Below are 13878 nucleotides of genomic sequence, written 5' to 3'. Positions count from 1 at the left end.
TAGACTATTTGAAATTATCATTTGAGGCCGGGCGCGGTGGCTCACGCCTGTTATCCCAGCACTTTGGGAGGCCATGGCAGGCAGATAATTTGAGGTCAGGAGTTTGAAACCAGCCTGGCCAACATGGTGAAACCCTATCTCTACTAAAAATACAAAACAATTAGCCAGGCATGGTGGCAGGCGCCTGTAATCCCAGCTACTCAGGAGGCTGAGGCAAGAGAATCGGTTGAACCCAGGAGGCGGGGATCGCAGTGAGCCGCGATCGTGCCACTGCACTCCAGCCTGGGTGACACAGCAAGACTCCGTCTCAAAAACGAAACAAAACAAAACAAAAAACAAAAAAGATGAAATTATCATTTGATATAACCAATAGCAGAGAGATATCTGTACTCTGATTCCTTCTTCGTTTATGCAGTCAATCCTTGTTATTTGTGGATTTTGTATTCATGAATTTTCCTACTCACTAAAGCTTATTTGTAACCTGCAAATCAGTCCAAAGGTAGTCCTTTCGTGGTCATTTCTGGACATTCACAGAGCAGTGAAAAATGCAGTTTGCTCGGTGTACACATTTCCAGCCACTGTGAAACAAGGTGACTGATTTCTTGTTTCAGCCCTCATACTGTAAACAAATGACCTTTATGTGGTCTATTTAGCATTACATTTTTTTTTTTTTGTATTTTTGTGCCTTTGCTGGTGACTTGCTCTTTAAAATAGCCCCTAATCATAATGCTGAATTTCTGTCTATTGTTCCTAAGTACAAGAGGCCATGATGTGCCTTATGGAGAAAATACAGTATGTTAGCGGAGCTTTGCTCAGGAATGAGTTACAGTGCTGTTGGCCATGAGTTCAATGTTAATGAATCAACAGTTGGCTGGGCATGGTGGCTCACATTTATAATCCCAGCACTGTGGGAGGCTGAGGCAGGTGGATTGCTTGAGCCCAGGGGTTTGAGACCAGCCTGGGCAACACGACAAAACCCTGTCTCTACTAAAAATAGAGCCCATGTCCCCCGCTGTGCGCCCATGGTTCCAACTATTCAGGTGGCTAAGGTGGGAGGATTGCTTGAGTCTGGGAGGTGGAGGTTGCAGTGAGCCAGGATGTCACCACTGGACTCCAGCCTGGGTGACAGAGTGAGACCCTGTCTTAAACAAAACAAAACAAAACAATATATATTAAATAAGCCATCTTTAAACAGAAACCCATATAAACAAGTTATATATTGTTCAGTTGACAAAAGCGTGACCAGAGGTCTGTAGGAACCTAACCTGTATTTCCCCTAGGAGCAACAGTTTAGTCTTTTCCAATTCAGTGTTAGCAACGACTTTTTTTTTTTTTGAGATGGAGTCTCGCTCTCTCGCCCAGTCTGGAGCACAGTGGCGTGATCTCGGCTCACTGCAACCTCCGCCTCCCAGGTTCAAGCAATACTCCCTGCCTCAGCCTCCTGAGTAGCTGGGATTACAGGCGCCCGCCACCGCGCCCATCTAATTTTTGTATTTTTCATAGAGATGGAGTTTCACCATGCTGGCCAGGCTGGTCTCGAACTCTGACCTTGTGATCCACCCGCCTCAGCCTCCCAAAGTGCTGGGATTACAGGTATGAGCCACTGTGCCCGGCAACAGCAACAACTTTTTAAACAATAACTACTTTGAATAGCAAGAATCAACTATAGCTTAGCCCTCTTCCTACCCCTAAACTTCAGGCTGTGACATCCAGTGCCACATTTGACATCTCCCGGGGGATACCTACAGGTTCTCTCACAGTTGGCATGGCCACAGCAGAGCCCCTGGTGCTGTGTCCCTCTCTATTCACCCCACCTAAGAAATAGCATATCCGCTCACATAGGTGTTCCCATCAAATGTTTTGAATGTTTTGATATCAGCCTTCCCTTTCTGTTGTTTTCCCTATCCAGTTCATTAGTAGTACTGTTTATTCTACTTCCAAAACGCATCTTGAAGTAATCTGTTTTTCTGCATCTCTGCTGCTGATGTGCTAGTGGAGGCCACTGAATTACTTGCCTGGATGCCACATGAGCTTCCCGTAGCTGATGCCACTCGGTGCACCCATATCTCATGTTCCCTTCCTTCTGGGCACGTGGAGAAGCATATTCTCACCCCCTGGCTGTTGATTTGCTATCCTTTTCAGACCCAGAGGGAGCAGGCTAAGAAATATTTTGTGGAATCAGTATGTGGTATTATTTTAGGAGCACTTGGTATTTCTTTGGGTAATAGTAGCTTCTGCAATTTGAGGACTGCTTCTAGACCTGTTAGGAATATATTTTGAACTGCAAGGGAATTTTTTTTTAGGGCAGATAAACATCTGAACAATGTATTAAGTAAAAGCTTGGAGAAAATCTTGGGGAAAAAAACACTTCAAAAATAGATTGTTTTAGAGTTCTTTTTTTCTGAAACCACCTGCCTTCTAAAGCAAGACAATTAGATTTTAAACAATGGTTTCTGCTTAGTTAGGTTTTTTTTTTTTAAATTTTTTATTTTTATTTGTTATTATTATTTTTTTGAGACAGGGATCTCAATTTGTCACCCAGGCTGGAATATAATGGCATGATCATAGCTTACTGCAGCCTTGACCTCCTGGGCTCAAGCGATCCTCCCTCCTCAATCTCCTGAGTAGCTGGGACCACAGGCACACCCACCAAACCTGGCTAATTTTTAAATTTTTTTTTTGTAGGGGGGATGGAGTCTCAACCTGTCACCCAGACTGGAGTGCAATGGCACCATCTCTGCTCACTGCAACCTCTGACTCCTGGGTTCAAGTAATTCTCCTGTCTCAGCCTCCCGAGTAGCTGGGATTACAGGTGCCCACCACGCCTGGCTAATTTTTATATTTTTAGTGGAGACGGGGTTTCGCCATGTTGACCAGGCTGGTCTTGAACTCCCGACCACAGGTGATCTGCCTGCCTTCGCCTCCCAAAGTGCTGGCTGGTCTCAGACTTTTGGGCTCAAGTGATCCTCCCACCTTGGCCTCCCAAAGTGCTGGGATTACAGGTCTGAGCCACTATGCCTGGCCTAGTTTGTTTTTAAATCAATAACAGGTATCAAGAAGTTTGGACTGGCTGACCTTGGTGGTCCTATCTGCTGCCACCTTTGCTCTGCCCCACACAGTATGTGGGTGTGCTGGGCCCTTCTCACAAGCTCCTCTGTCATGTGATGGGTCCGTCTTCAGGGCTGTGGCAGGACGGCGCTGGTTCAGTTTGCTCTGTGTCAGCTGAGTAAAGGATGGGTGGAGTACACCAATTTTGTAACTTGTAACATTTGGTCTTGTGGTTTTGCAAGGAAGGGGTGATGTATAATTAGTAAGGCAGGAGAGCAAAGGAAACAGGAAGGGGATCTGCAGTGCTCCTGTATCAAAGTAGATCTCCAGAGCAAAAAGGGACAAAAGCAAGCACACTCCTCCCGCCCACTCGTTTTTACTTACTCTTATTTGATCAGAGAACTTTGCTTTCATAAACATCCTTGAATTAAGGCTGGAATTTTTTGGTAAAAATTCCTAACTGAATTTGGTTTAGAAGTATACAGAAAACCCAATGAATTAATTGAATAATCTCCCTTACCACCTTCTTCAGACTATTCTCCTGTATTCTCTCAAGTAATAAAAAAGTACTAGAAAGATCAATTGTATTTATCATTAAATGGCTGGTGCTTATAATTTATTCCTTTAATCCAGTTAAACAGTGAGCTTTCCTGATAACCTAGGCATTGTTGTCCTCTACGGTAACCTGGGCCTGTTGGATGTGTAAACATTTTCCTTTGACCCGGGACTGTGTTGAAACTATTTGTTAATCACACAGGAGGATGATCAGTACTCACACCAGCTGACGGGACACCTGGCATGACTACTCAGTGATCCAGTAAAACCACACCAAGCTGGTTCCATAGAGAGTTTTCATTTTTGATGATAGGAGTCATAGCTCTGAGAATCAGGGAATGTTTAGAGGTGAAACTTACCACAAATGTGGGTCAACATCTTGAGTTTGTTTCCTGTGTGTGGGATGCAGTGAAAGACAGTGAGAGAGCCTGTGATGGGAGCAGGCTGCAGAGCTGGACTTGGAATAATGGGTAGGGTTCAGAAAAGTAGAAAATATTGTGAGATTTATTTTATTTTATTTTTTTGAGTGAAGCAACAAAAACAGAGATTTATTGAAAATGAAAGTACACTCCACAGTGTGAGAGTGGACCCGAGCATAGGGGCTCAAGGGCCAAAAATATTGTGAAATTTATTTTAATCTAAGTGGAACATAGATATAGTTTTAAAGATCCTGTACAACACAAAATTTTACATGCTTATAGCAGCATTTTTCATAAGAACCCCAAAGTGGAAACAACCAGATACCATCAGTTCATGAATGGGTAAAGAAGATGAAGTCTGTTCCCTCCTACAAGGGAAGATTCTTTAGTCATAAAAAGGAATGAAGTTCTGACACACGCTGCAACATGGCTGAACATAGAAAACATTGTGCCAGGTGAAAGAAACCAGTCACACAAGGCCATGTATTAGGCAAATCTGTAGAGGCAGAAAGTAGATTAGTGGTTGTCAGGGGTTTGGGGGTATGGGAATGGGGGTGACTCCTATGGGGTATGGGGTTGTCTTTTGGGGATGATGAAAATGTTCTAGAATTAGATAGTGGTGGTGGTTGCATAACTTTGTGAATATGCTAAAATCACTGAATTATATTGTCTAAAAATGTCCTCCCTCTCCCAGACAGTGCCTCCTCCCCCCACGTTGACCTCTAGATCCTTCAAGATTGGGACCACAGTGCAGTATTTGAATCTCCCCAGATCTCTTCCTAAATACCAGAGAATGCTGCTGAGAGTGTGCATTTTCTTAAAAGTCACTCCCCTCATTAGTATACCTGTGCCACTATCTTCCCACCCCTCCCAGAGACTTTTTCTATTCTTACTCTACAAGCCTGGACTACTCTGGGCCTTCAGAGCCTGATCCTTAGCATGCCATGTAGTTGTTGTTTTTTGTTTTGTTTTTGGTTTTTTTTTTTTTTTTGCGCTGCCATTACCTGTGTCCTCCAGTGAACTCTTGTGTTTTGAAGGGGGAGATACTTTGTTCTCCTGACCTTTGTAGGTGTAGCTCTTGGCTAACATAGTGCTTGGCACAGTTCAACAGACATCTTTTAGAATGAACACATGGTAAAGAGTCAAATTTTTTAAAATAAATCAGTGTACAGTTTTATTATTATTATTTTTGAGACAGAGTCTGACTCTGTCACCAAGACTGGAGTGTAGTGGGGTGATGACAGCTCACTGCAGCCTTGACCTCCTGAGCCCAGGTGGTCATCACCTGCCTCGCTCTCTGAAGTAGCTGAGACTACAAGCACGCACCACCACACCCAGCTAATTTTTTAGTTTTCTGTAGAGACGGAGTCTCTTTATGTTGCCTAGGCTGGTCTCTAACTCCTGGGCTCAAGTGATCCTCTCACCTCAGCCTTCCAAAGTGCTGAGATTATAGGCATGAGCCATCACGCCTGGCCTTTTAAATTATTACTCTGATGTGTAAATCAATATGTGAAGAGCAGCTAGAAAATGGGAGAATTGGCATTCTAAATGTGTTAGGCTCTTTCAGATGGAAAGTAAGAGAATCTCAGGTTACCATGTAGTGATACTTTATCCTAAGAAGACAGAGGAAGTAGGAAACTTGGTTGCCACACTGTCACTGTGGGTCTTGGAGCTCAGGTCTCCTTGTGGGAAAATGGTCTTTGTAATAAAATCTTGCAGGTGTTGTATAATTTCATTAGTCTACATGGTGAGGAACAGAGGAGGTTCAGAGAAGAATATAAATGTATTTTGTATACCTCAGAATTTTAGAAAAGAGAATCCTGAATATGCTTTTTTGGAGGAGTTGAGGAAGAAGTAACTGAGGTTTAAATTTTATCTTTGCAGTGGTGCCTGTTCTGACCATCTTATTTAAAACTTAACAATACCTGACCCTACCCCGTGCCACATACTTCTCTTTTCCCCATAGCACCCATCACTTCCTAGCATGCTACTTATTATTTATTGTGTATATAGTTTTTTGCCTGTGTCTGCCTGTATAGTAGAAGCCTATTATCACTATCCCTCAAATTAGCCAGAGTGTGTGGACAAAGGGCAAACCAATGTTGATGTTAACAAAGCCCTTTCAGGAAATAAGTACTGGTGAATGTGCACATAGGAACTGGCACATACGCTGGGTAGAACATGAATTGCCTCTCCTTTCCCTATATATGTTCAAACGGTAATGGAATTTTTTTTTCTTTTTTTTGAGACAGAGTCTCGCTCTATTGGCAGGCTGGAGTGCAGTGGTGCAATGTCGGCCCACTGCAACCTCTGCCTCCTGGATTCAAGCAATTCTCCTGCCTCAGCCTCCCGAGTAGCTGGGACTACAGGTGCATGCCACCACGCCCGGCTAATTTTTGTATTTTCAATAGAGACGGGGTTTCACCATGTTGGCCAAGATGGTCTTGATCTGTTGACCTTGTGATCCACCCGCCTCGGCTTCCCAAAGTGCTGGGATTACAGGGGTGAGCCACTGCGCCCGGCCAGGTAATGGAATTTTTTGGTGCAAATTCTATGTCAAATCTTTTAACAATCTTTTCATGTAGCCAGCAGAGGGCAGCACAGATGGAATTTACGACATTCAGTATTTTTGACTTTATTTTAAAGGGCGTTTAAAACTACTGTAGCAACCACTTCTAGGAGTAGTGTGAAGTTTATTTCAATTTCAGGTTTATTCTTATTCTTTCTCGCTTGTAAATTGTGCTGTTTCTGCTTTGTCTTTATGGAGGAAGTTGTTTCTGTTTACTTTATCATCATGAATATGTCAAATTAATACTTTCCAAAGTTTTTTTGACATGTTTCCAGGTGCCTCTGAGGGCTGTGGTAAGGTTGGCGATGGTGGGTCCTGAAGGGGCACTGTTCTTTTGCCTCCAGAAAGTGGCAATTACTTGAACCAGAGTTCTTCGAGGTCTTCCCAATGCTCCCAGGCTCCACGGTGCACAGAAGACTGCAGTCCTGGGTCAAGGGTCCTCTCTGAGCGTCTGACCAATGCTCTTGACCCCCTTCTCAGAAAGAAAAATCCCCAAAATGTACATACTCAAAACCACACAGTTTTTCAGTTTTGTGGCAAGTTATGGAACTGATCATGGATTTTCTTGATAGAAACTAAATAAGATCAGTCTTTGTGATGCATACCTCTCTTTTTTTTTTTCTTGCAAGAGTTACTGGTCCTTAAAAATTGAAGTAAATGCAAATTGTATACATAAAACAAAGGATATAGTTTGGGTTTTCTTTTTTTTTTATTTGACATCTAATCGGTTTTGAGTTTTTCTTTTGATAACAAAAGTGCTAACAAGTCTGTGTCATGAAGGTATGTACTAGCAAATGTGATCAGAAATCTCATAGCTTGCTTTGCTAGGTACAAGGTAAGCCTATGTCAAGGAATGGCAAATTCTTTGAATTCTTGGTGACACATTACATATATCCTTTGTCATCAACTCTTTTTTCCCCCCAAGGTCTAATAGATGCATTTATGTCTATACACAAAAATAGTATACCTCTATGTTTTTTAGGTAACCAAAGTAGAAGGAACCTTTGAAAGAATTGTGCAGTGTGTCCAGGTGTCTGGATTTCTGCCTGCAGAGGCTGGACAAGTCTTTGTTATGCTCCACCCCACCTTGCAGATGTTCTTCGGGACTTTGGAGGACACTTGCATGATTGTATGCCCTAAGCTGTCTCCCATTTGGCAGCTTGTTAGGAAAGGTCTAAGCTGCAGAGAGAGGATACCAGGAAGCAAAATGATTTACCCCCAGATTCCAGAAAGGCTACAGGGCACCCGGGACCTCTGAGAATGGAGATAAGGAAATGAGGGTGGTTTGAAAGTGTTCATTGTGGCAGTTAAGATTCCCAGGTCTCCTCTCCATCTCCTGCAGCAAGGCAGTTTCTCTTGCACTTCTGGTAAACATGAAGGTTTAATTTCTGAAGAAGGCTGTGAAGATACAGAGAACAAGTGAAAATCTATATTTATTTTAAAAAATACCAACCAAGAAGCAGCACCGAAAAAGTCTGTATATTTAACTGTGAGATTCCCATCCTTTCTTCCTCAGTGTAGCCCCCACAAATACTGATGGTCAGTTTTACACTCCACACAGCCCAGGTAGGGGATTGGAGAATACTTCTTTGGGTAACTAGTCTAAGCAAAAATAAGCTACAGAGCCCCACGTGTGGGGTCTCTACACGTTACTGCCTTATCATATTACATTGCCACACATCAATCTGTAGGCCATGCCTACCACACAGCTTTTAACCAGGTTATTAGTGTGTCACTCTTAAATCAGAAGAAACAGACTATGCTTGCTAGAGACTTAAGGAAAACCTTCAGTGTTAGCAAGCAAAAGAGCAAATAGAAGTTTAAGGAAACAGGTCATGGGACATGTAGAAGAAAGCTTTAAAAAGTATATACTTAAGAGTCTCAGATATTAAATGAATGAAACAAGAATAGGCTGCTATCAAAAAGGACTATGGGTTGAGTATTTCTTATCTGAAATGCTTAGAACCAGACGTGTTCTAGATTTCAGTATTTTTTGGATTTTGGAGTACCTGCATTGTACTTGCCAGAGCATCCCTAACCTGAAAACTGGAAATCCAAAATGCTCCAGTGAGCATTTCCTTTGAGTATCATGTTGGCACTCACGATGTTTAGGATTTGGGCGTGTTTCAGGGATTTGAGATTTGGGGTTTGTGTTAGGTAGACAGCTTCAGAGGCCATGACATGGGAGTGAAGCTGGAAAGTAAGACTGCTGGCTGGAGACCAGTGTGGAGTCTGGTACACTGTGGACAAGGACAGAGAAGGAGGGGCTGGTGAGTGGACAGAAATGATGGGAGAATTCTCTACCATCCCACCGCCCAGAGATAATGATTGTTAATGTGTTTACTATATATTCTTCCTGGCTTATTTCTTTTTTCATTTTTGTAGTCTATGCATTTTTGTTATATGATTGTTTCATTTAACAGTATAACATAGACTTCTTTCTGTCTCTACAAAAATAGTTACGCCACATTTTCCAATTACTTTTTTTAAGTGCCAAGGAATACTTTTAAGTAACTCACAGGACAAATGCCCACGCTAAATAAATACAACAGAAGCTCTGACACCACCACACCACAGAAGCATAGATATTAAAATACTACATTATGTCTGTCTAGTTGGCATGTGTTTTAAATGCTAATCCACACTGTGCATTTAGCTGTGGCTAGGCTAGGACTTTTATTTTTTATTTTACTTACTTATTTATTTATTGAGATGGAGTCTTGCTCTGTCTCCCAGGCTGGAGTGCAGTGGCACCATCTCAGCTCATTGCAACCTCTGCCTCCCGTGTTCAAGTGATTCTCCTGCCTCAGCCTCCCAAGTAGCTGGGATTACAGGTGCGCCCACCACCACGCCCAGCTAACGTTTGTATTTTTAGTAGAGACAGGGTTTCACCATGTCGGCTAGGCTGGCCTCAAACTCCTGACTTCAAGTGATCCACCCACCTCGTCCTCCCAAAGTGCTGGAATTACAGGCGTGAGCCACCACGCCCGGCCTATTTATTTTTGAGACAGGTTCTCACTCTTGCCTAGGCTGGAGTGCAGCAGCACAATCGTAGCTCACTGTAGCTTCAACCTTGCAGCTTCAAGCGATCTTCCTGCCTCAGCCTCCCAAGTAGCTGGGACCACAGACATGTGCCACCACGCCCAGCTAATTTTTACATTTTTTGTAGAGACGGTCCCACCTTCTCTCCCAGGCTAGTCTCAAACTCCTGGGCTCAGTCAGTCCTCTCACCTCAGCCTCCTAAAGGGCTGGAATTACAGGCATGAGCCACTGGCCCAGCAGGGCAGCATGTTAGAAGACAGCTGGTAAATGAAAACAGTTATTTTGGAAATCAGTTTCATAGCAGTGTATAGTGAGCCTTAAAGTAGTTCGTATCTTTTGACCAACTCTTAAGTCCACTTATAGAAATTTAGCCTAAGGAACTAGTAGGAGCTGAGGAGGCAAAGGTTACAAGGATGTTGCAGCATTTTACAGGATATAAGGAAAGAAAAAGATTAATGCCCAACAGTAGAAGTGGTTAAGTAAGTTACAACATATACATAATGTAACCATTAAACATACCGGCTCCTTCAATTCCATTCCAGCCTTAGGGTTCTTTCTAGCCTTCCCCCTTTTCATGTTTCCAAATTCCTTTTCCTGACAGTGGGAAACCTGGCCCCCATGATCTGGCTTGAGGGTTGCACCCGACACCTTCCTTTTGCCCACAGCTCTGCTTCCTGTCCGGCTCCATCCTGCTGTCTGCCGGAGGCTGTCCTGGAGGGAGTGTGGTTCCTGGTTGGGTTTGACCAGGAGACGGGAGGGTGAGAGAAGAGTGAAGTCAAGGTGATTCTCTCCTGCTGGTAAATGAGGCTTGCTGAATCCTCTACCGACGCTCTTGCCAGGGAGCTCCCATTTGCCACTTTTTAGCAGCAGTATGGTGTCCTCGCACCCCGTCTGACTTAGCAGTGATGGGGGCTGCCCCTGTTGCTAGTCTGGGGGGCTTTATTACTCCTTGGTGTCCTCTCTGAGCTCTGCCCTCACTTTTATAGGTGGTGCCTATCTTACCTTTCTCCACACTCCCACTCTAGGAATGTTTCTGTCTCTGGGATTATGATTGATACGGGTATTATGCTTTCAAAAAACAAACCTTCCCTAGAATATTATATAAATATTCACGTATTTTTTTCTACTGTCATTTAATTTTTTTGTAGAAATAGGATCTTGCTTTGTTGCCCAGGTTGGTCTTGAACTCCTGGCTTCAAGCAGTCCTCCCACCTTGGCCTCCCAAAGTGCTGGGCTTACAGACATGAACCACAACTCCCAGCCTAGTTTTGAAACATTTTAGACCATTACATGCTTGTGTATTCCCACGTAATCTATCGCTGGAGGGGGTGAGGCTAAAATCTATTTAAGGGATTTATTAATTAAAAATATAGAATGTCTTGAATCAACAATACTTGCATCAAAATGCCCTAATGTGTGCTTTTTAATATGAATGACGAACGAGTGTTTTCTTCTACTTTGGTGATTTATTGCTTTTCATAGGGCCTGTGCTAGCTCCTGTATGTTTCCGATATCATTTGTTCAGACACCGCTCTGAGGCCCTAGATTATTGTTCTGGTTTTGTAATGTGCCATTTTTTTTTTAGTTATTTTAAAGTGTACTTTGAAACTTTTTAAAAGCTTCCATTTAAATAAATACATAGTAATCTAATACTCTGTGATTGATATTATAGATATGCCTCATGAGTTGGGTTATTATATGTTTTAGTTTCCCAGAGACAATCCCAGTTTATGCTGACTGGCTGATGTAATTATTAATAGTACCCATTTGCAATCTCAAAAATATCTCAATATGGATGATAATTATATGGTCACCTATGAGTGAGTGAAACATACAATTTGGTGATGCAGTGGTTAAATGTCTATTTTAAGGAATTGAAGACATGAGATTCATTATTTCCTTTTTTAACAAACAGTGGTAATTGCTGTACTAGAGATGACTGTGGTGTTGAGCCAGGTATGCCTTGCCATGCTTCCAGCTTTAAGGGACGCTGCCTGGCCAGGAGCCTATGAGGTGGCCTGCTGTGCCCAGTGGGGATGATGGCTATTACATGAGCCGGTCAGAGTCCCTCTTTTGAGCGTGTGAACTGGAAGTGCAACAGGAATGAGGTATTGAAGAGTGGGAGCAGAAGCTCAAAGTCACAAGGTCTGGAGGAGCCTGTGAGGCCGCGGCTGGGTGGAAGGAATCATGGGCCTTTAAGGCAGAGGCTGTGGGGAATGGAGACGGAGGACCTGATTGGCAGCATATCAGAAGATAGCAGCTCCAGGCCTGGTGCAATGGCTCACGCCTGTAATCTCAGAACTTTGGGAGGCCAAGGCGGGTGGATCATTTGAGGTTAGGAGTTCGAGACCAGCCTGGCCAACATGGTGAAACCCTGTCTCTACTAAAAATACAAAAATTAGCTCAGCCTGGTGGCAGGCACCTGTAATCCCAGCCACTTGGGAGGCTGAGGCAGGAGAATTGCTTGAACCCAGCAGGCGGAGGTTGCAGCGAGCCGAGATCGCGCCACTGCACTTCAGCCTGGGCGACAGAGCGAGACTCAGTCTCCAAAAAAAAAAAAAAGAAGATAGCAGCTCCATTCTTTCACTTGCCAGGCCAGAAAGCTCGGAGTCACCCTTGACTTCTCTCTTTTACACCTTACATGGACTCCATTGGGACATCCTTGGCTGTAACCTGAAAGTAAATATAGCAAGAATGTGGCCACTTTTATCAAGTAAGCCGCCAACCCGTCTCACCTGGATGACTATAGCAGCCCCCCAACTGGTCTCCAGCTCCTGTGCTGGCTGTCTCCGGTCTGTTCTTCCCCACAGCCAGAGTGGTCTTCTTACAAAGGAAGCCGCAGAATGCTCTGTTGCTCAGAACCCTGGCAGCAGCTATGCATCTCACCCAGAATGGAAACCAGAGTCCTTAAAATAGCTGCCAAGGCCCCATGCAGTTTGCCCACCACCCTCCTCACCTCTGCGACCATATCTTCCACTCCTCCCTACACTGTTCTTCCTGCTCCAGCTACAGTAGCCTCCTGGCCCTTCTCAGCAGAGGCCTTCCCTGACTGCACTTCCACTTCCCCCACTCCGCGGTACTTACCTTCTGACATACTGCATATTTCACTTACTTGTTTCCCCTCCTTTCCCATCTCGATAGAGTGGAGACGCCATGAGGGCAGGCATTTTTGTCTCTTTAGTCCTCTGATGTCTCACTAGTGGCTGGCAGTGTGCTCAGTGAATGTTGAACGAAACAGATAAGACAAAAGATACAACTATCTTTGTAAAAACTTTAAAAACAAGTGACAGGTTATAACAAAATATTTGTAACATTTCATACAAAGGATTTGTAATCTACAAATCATTTAAAAAATGATAAACAATAGAAAAGTGGGCAAAGGCTTTGAAAAAGCAATTCACGAAAGAGGAAATACCTCAAACTTACGAAAAGATAATCAGCGTCATCAGTAATCAGTTCAGTGCAAATGACCAACAACAACGAGAAACCGTTTCCCACTGTCTGATTGGCAGAAGTTAAGTTTGGTCCCATCAGGGACGTGGCAAGCACTTTGGCAGCATCTGTGAAAGCTTTAAGTACTCAGGCCTCATGACCAGCTTTTCTGCCTCTGGGTGTCTATTCCAGAGAAACGCTATACCATTTAACAGTAGGGAGAAAATAGAAGTGACCTGCCCTCTTGTAAGCTGGGATCACTGGCTGTGAATCAGACCTGATACCAGAAGATAGAAATGCTGTTTGGGAATCATTAAACATAGGTTTTGAAATGGTGCAGGGTGGGACTTACAACTGTGATTTTGACATACTAAACCAAAAGGTGACACGTTGGGTTTATATTAATTGCCTCTACAAAACAAAGTGTTTTATTTTTAAATACATGCATATGTATTTATTCAACTGTTATTAGGCAAGAAAGAAGAGAATGTGATGAAGTCTTTGCCCTGGAGTCACGTCAGCACCTTCAGAGCCTGACTGGAGACAGCGCCCTGTTGTCTTGCTGTAGATGTGTGTGTTCCCAGCTCCCTAGTGAGACTTGGCCAAAGTCTAGCACTTCCTGCAAAGCTGCTGCAGGTGTTTGCATTTACAACGAAGACTAATAGGAGAGGGGTTTGGGAGTCCAGCAGAGAGCAGGGTGCGGAGGGTGGGCTCTGCAGCCAGGTCTCGTGCTTTGGCAAGCCGTGCAACGTCTCTGGGTGCTAGCATCCTCATCTGTGATCTGGGGATGGCAAGGACACTCACTCCATGGGA

General features: G+C 43.7%; 1 protein-coding gene across 3 annotated transcripts in view; it reads left to right on the top strand.

The window, feature by feature from the left end:
* Positions 1 to 13878, top strand: part of CYTH1 (cytohesin 1) — a 111199-nt gene that overhangs the window by 33366 nt on the left and 63955 nt on the right. The window contains exon 2 of one of the 3 annotated variants that reach the window (XM_063656563.1): positions 1504 to 1593. The exons of 1 other annotated variant lie outside the window; for it this stretch is intronic. The gene's annotated coding sequence lies outside the window, so the exon portion shown is untranslated. Of the gene's footprint in view, positions 1 to 1503; positions 1594 to 2697; positions 2813 to 13878 lie in introns of those variants that run through there. One more of the 3 variants, XM_063656564.1, reaches the window with a different exon arrangement.

This window comes from Pongo pygmaeus, chromosome 19 (assembly GCF_028885625.2).
Source record: "Pongo pygmaeus isolate AG05252 chromosome 19, NHGRI_mPonPyg2-v2.0_pri, whole genome shotgun sequence".
Lineage (NCBI taxonomy): Eukaryota > Metazoa > Chordata > Mammalia > Primates > Hominidae > Pongo > Pongo pygmaeus.
The sequence above is the reverse complement of the archived record's forward strand: the minus strand, read 5'-3'. Positions and strand labels throughout refer to the sequence as shown.